Source organism: Marmota marmota, unplaced genomic scaffold (assembly GCF_001458135.2).
Source record: "Marmota marmota marmota unplaced genomic scaffold, marMar, whole genome shotgun sequence".
Classification (NCBI taxonomy): Eukaryota; Metazoa; Chordata; class Mammalia; order Rodentia; family Sciuridae; genus Marmota; species Marmota marmota.
The window spans coordinates 421,612-426,912 of NW_026000185.1; the positions used below are offsets into that span (position 1 = coordinate 421,612).

Here is a 5,301-nt window from a genome sequence, read left to right on the forward strand (position 1 = left end):
GTCACCCTCTGGGTTCTGACACCGTTCTGTAGTTATGGAGCTGGACGACAGATGCCCATGACCTCTGTCCTACCAAGCCAGTTCCTGTGAATCACACTCCCACATAAGTCCAGGAATCAAGTCGGGTGTGGAGTCCTGTGATCAGCGGTGCTGGAGGCCGAGGCAGGAGGATGGGAATTTCAAGCCTCAGCAACTTAGCAAGACCCTGCCTCAAAAAGGCCTGGGGACGTGGCTCCGTGGTTAAGGGCCCGACTTCAGTCCCTGGTACAAAACAACTCCAGGCCCAGGCCCTTTAGAGGCGTTTCGTGATAACTTACCACAACTGTCCCACGACGACGAAACGAAACCTTGCTGCCTAGAAGGAACCCATGCCCTGCAGCTGGGGACCCAAAGACAGCACCAGACGAGACAGACTCGGTCAAAAACTGGGACGCCCGGCCTGCGCGGTGCGCACGCCTGGGATCCAGCACCTCGGGAGGGAGGCAGGAGGATGCAAGTTCAAAGCCAGCCTCAGCCACGTGGTGACCGTGTCTCCAGGGATAACAAGGCTGGGGCTCGATGGTAGACCAGCCTGGGTTCCATCCTTGCCATAGGGGGTCACTGTCCCTTCTTGGTTACCGGTCACACACGTTCCTCAGCAAACATGGGCAGGCTGGAAGGAAAGAGCAGAGACGTCAGGCCTTCACTTGAGGGGTGGACTCACCGCTGGGCGGAAGGCCAGGCGGGAATCCGCGGGCTGGGACGAGGCCGTCCGCCAGCCCCTCCACCCAGCCGCAGCAGGACGCGAGAGTCTTCCACAGAACACAGGAGCCTTCTCCAGGAGGGGGCGCCGTCAGGCCCTGAGGCAAGACTTGGTGCATTCAGACGATGCGTCATAATAGAAGGAAAAATGGAAAGTCCACAAACTGGAGACTCAACAGCACACCCCAGGACACCATGGGGCCAATCAAACATCTCGAGACGATGCAAACCTACACAGCGTGCCCAGACCCAGGGGGTCCACAGCATGCCCAGACCCAGGGGGTCCACAGCGTGCCCAGACCCGGGCCAGGGGGGCCACAGCGTGCCCAGACCCAGGGGCACATTAAAGACGAGACCAGCTGGGCACACCAGCGCACACCAGCCATCAACCCTAGCACTGGGGAGGCTGAGGCAGGAGGATGGCAAGTTCACGGCTATCCTCAGCAACTTAGTGAGGCCCCATCTCAAACACTAAAGAGCCCTCGGGCAGACTGACTAAAGAAGAAAAAGACTCGATGAAATCAGAAATGAGAAAGGAGCGTGATGATTGACACCAACAAGTCGGAGAAGTAGTGACTTCCCAGAAAGACCAGCTTGCTGGACCCCGAAGAACCAGAAAGCGTGACAGACCTAGGACACCAGGAGGTCCAGTGGTCCTCGGAACCCAGCCTCAGGGGTATATTAATTTGATGCATTATCTTGAACTCATTTGTCAAAAAGTCCAACATGAAGCAATGTTTCAACAGGATCAAGGTACAGACAGCAGAGAAAAAGGAGGCGAGAAAACCTGCTTGAAGAATGGCTGCAGCCAGCGCAGTGCTCACACCTGCATCCCAGGGGCTCCGGAGGCTGAGGCGGGAGGATCACAAGTTCAAGTTCATGGTCAGTGAGCGCCTGCCTCAAAAAATATAAAGGGAGCCAGACATGGTGGTGCACACCTGCAATCCCAGCAGCTCAGGAGTCTGGGCAGGAGGATGGCAAGTTCAAAGCCAGCCTCAGCAACTGAGGGAGGCCCTAAGCAAACTAGACAAACGAGACCCCGTCTCAAAGTTGAAAAATCGTATTAGAAAAAGAGAGAGAGAGAGAGAGAGAAAGGCTGGGATGTGGCTCAGGGGTTGAGTGCCTCCGACTTCAGTCCCCAGCACCAAAATAAATAAAGACAACAGTGATTTATTAAAATTGACAACAGACATCAACCCAGATTCAAAAAGTGAGCAACCCCAAAACAGGATTGATGAAGAAGACCCCACCCAGGCACATCGCGATCAGACCGCAGGAAACGGTGAGGGCAGGCAGAGGGCAGAGCCCCGCAGAGCCTCTCGAGGAAGCAATGGAGGCCACTGAGATGAGGGAGGGGAGGGGCCGTCAGCGAGCGAGCGTCCCGACACGGGAGCGAGGCCACGGGGTGTGAAGCCGAGGCCAGCCGTGGCAACTTAGCGAGACTCAAAAACCACAAGGTCAGCTGGGTGTGGTGGCACACCTCTGTGACCCCAGTGGCTCGGGAGGCTGAGGCAGGAGGATCCCAAGTTCAAGCAGCCTCAGCCACTTAGAAGAGGTCCTGAGCAACGTGGCAAGACCCCGTCTCAAAACAGGAAACCTCAAGGGCTGGGGTGCGGCTCAGGGGTAAAGTGCACAAGATAAATACAATAAGAAGGTGATGGGAAGCCCTGGGTGTGGCTCGGTGGCAGAAGCCTGCCCTGCACACGTGAGGCCCTGGGTGGGGAAGGGAGCCGTGGGCCGGGTTCCCGCGGGATCAGCGGTGAGGTTTGACAGGGTCTGGGGACACCATCCTACTCCAAACACACACCCCTTCAGGTGTGAAGATGACGCTCTCAGTGTCCTCAGAGCTGTGCCCGTCTCCTCGGCCGACTCCCCCCACACTCGCCCCACAGGGAGCCGGCCGCGTCCTCGCCCCCCAGGCTGCCCTCCGCCCTCCCTGCGGGTTGCCTGCTGGGCCTTCACGTAAGGGAATCGCTCGCGTGGGCCCTCGTCCGTCGTCACCACACAGACTCGGGAGGGGACGTGGGCAGGGGACGTGGGCAGGGGCGCCTTCCCCCGTTGCTGGGAGCCTCAGTGAGTACCACCACAGGGACAGGCCTTAGGCCTGGGGCCACGTGGCCCAGCGGAGCCCTCCTCGGTGGCTATCCTGAGGGTCTAACGCCGTGTGCGTGCGACAGCGACCACGCGTGCCACGTTTACAGCAGCACATTCACAGCAGCCCGTCTCCGGAACCTCCTGGGTGTCCACGGCAGAGGAGGGGACAGGGAACCGTGCAGTACACAGTCACGAAGGAGGAGGGATCATGGCGTCATTCGCAGCAGAGCGCTGGGACTGCAGACCGTGATATTAAGAAAATGGAGGTGAGAGGGGAAAAAGGAAAAGGGGGTGTGGGGTGGGGGCGGTCTCATGAAAATTGAGGGGAAATCAGTAGAGGAAAGCGGCAGGAGGGGAGGGAGGGAAATACCAGGGCCAGACTCTACAGTGCCCCAGGCCCGCGAGGCCCGCGTCCCCCTTACGCACATTCCTGTGGCGGTTCCGGGCCTCACCCCCATCAGCACCTCGTTTCCCTCCCTGTGGCCAGACCCACCACACAACACACTCTTCTGCGATGAACCGGGTGTTGTGATCCTCGAAGAGCACCAACGACAACAGCGCAGCCCAGAGGGTGACCAGAAGCCACAGAGACAGATAGGGGACGAGGGGCCGGAGGTGCTGAAAGTGTCCTGGGGCTGGTGGTGACATCTAGGAAGCCCACGAGTAGAGGGTACAGCGAATTTACACCCTCAAGGGCTGTGCTTCACGGTGTGTGAATCACACCGACTCGTGGGAGAAGGAGAGCACAACCATATTTTGCCTTTGTCATCCGCCACCCAGCCACCCGCCCGGACCAAAGCTTCCTGCCCCAGGATCGGAGCTCCTGCTGGTTCTGGAATCGGTGCCGGCAGGCAAAGAGCAAAGGAGCCCAGTACAGGGGGAAGGAGCAGAGAGTGGTGCACACCCGTCATCCTAGCCACCTGGGAGGCTGAGGCAGGAGGATTGCAAGTTGGCCAGCCTCAGCCACTGAGCAAGACCCTGCCTCAAAGTTGAAGAATAAATAAACTTTAAAAGGACTGGGGTGCAGCGCAGTGGTGAAGCAGTCCTGGTCCCGTCCCCAGTACCACAACCAGATGGGGATGGAGAGGAGTCCCGCATCACCTGACCTCCTGTGCTCCAGAGCTGACTGCACCCAGCAACATCTGGGTGGGAACAGGAGGGCACCCATTTCTCTTTCACCAATGATCCGTGTAAGCCAAACTGTGCACACCACGCTTTCCCTACAGCCCACTCCATTCTCTCCAGATAAGCACTGCTCTCCAGGGCGGGGTGTGGCTCGGCGGCACTGGGTCAGGGTCAGGGTTAGCGCCTCACAAATGAATGAATAGAGGTCCACCGGTAACTCTTAAAATTGAAGAAAGCCTGCTCCCAGCTGTGGGCGGTCCTCTGGGACAGCTTACTTTGGGAAGTCAAGGTCCCCACCCAGGGTCAGCAGGAAGACCAGGCTGAAGTTCAAAGGCAGAGAGAACAAGGAGAAGACTCTTGCCCCTGGTGAGCTCAGCCAGGTCACCTTGAAGGTCACCGCTCAGGCAGCTCCCTCCAAGTGACAAAGGACACCTGATCCACACCACAGAGAGACCCGGAAACGTTGCCTTGGGCAGTGGCAGTGCTGATCACCTGGGGTCCTGGGCTTCACTCTGAACCCGGGACAGGGGATCAAGTCGGGGGACAAGCTTGGGGACCTCCTCCTACAGGATCTGCTGCCTGGAGCGTCTGTCACGGCCTGTCACAGCGCCCACACCTCAGCCCAGGTCAGAGCTCGCAGCTCACTCCTCAGCCCCGCCCAGGCCCAGTCCATGGGCCTGCTGCAGGCCAGCTGCCCGCCTCGCGCTGTCCCCTGACCGGGCCGTCTCACTCGGGGCCTGTGCCCGGGAGGACCTCACGCTGAACCCTTGCAGGACCCGGCCGCCGTCGCCGCCTTGCACCTGGGTTTGGAGCAGGTCTCCATGTTGGGCTGGCCCTGGAAGGACACCCCTGCTTCAGAGCCCCTCATGCCGGTCCCCAGGTGGCCGGAGCAGTTCAGGGTCTCCATAAAACCAGGGACTGGACACCACCCAGCCACGGAGCCTCGTCCATGGCTCTAGGATGACCAGGCGCGAGCCTCATCCTCCCAGCGGACCCTGCCACGGCCATCCCTCTCCTCCCGAGCAGGCCCACGTCCTGCGATTCCTTAGACCTCTGTCCCTCTAGGAGGCCAGGCCACCGAAGACCGCCGTGCTGAGCAGTCCAAGACCTGACAGTGCTCCTCGTCCCCGCAGAGCACCTCCCGGGAGTGAGCGCTGCTGCGTTTTCAGGATGGCTGGTGGCCCCTAGCAGCGGGCCAGCTGAGCCTTGGTGGCCCTGGTGGTTCAAGGCCACCAGCCAGTCGGGCACCCTGGCTGCCAAGCAGCCCAGCCAACGGCCCGGCCACTCCCAGCTCCACCGGGGATCCCAGGGCCTCCTTTCCCGTGAAGCCTCTTTGGGGTC

General features: G+C 60.0%; 1 long non-coding RNA gene across 2 annotated transcripts; it reads left to right on the forward strand.

Moving 5' to 3' along the window:
- Positions 1 to 647: 647 nt before the first annotated feature.
- LOC125612291 lies at positions 648 to 4,960 on the forward strand. 2 transcript variants are annotated; one of them, XR_007342586.1, is made up of 4 exons: positions 648 to 1,623; positions 1,996 to 2,703; positions 2,960 to 3,101; positions 3,323 to 4,960. It is a non-coding gene; the product is annotated as an uncharacterized LOC125612291 (long non-coding RNA). The 2 variants fall into 2 exon arrangements; XR_007342585.1 differs by having other exon boundaries at positions 2,557 to 2,703.
- The last annotated feature ends 341 nt before the right edge of the window (positions 4,961 to 5,301 follow it).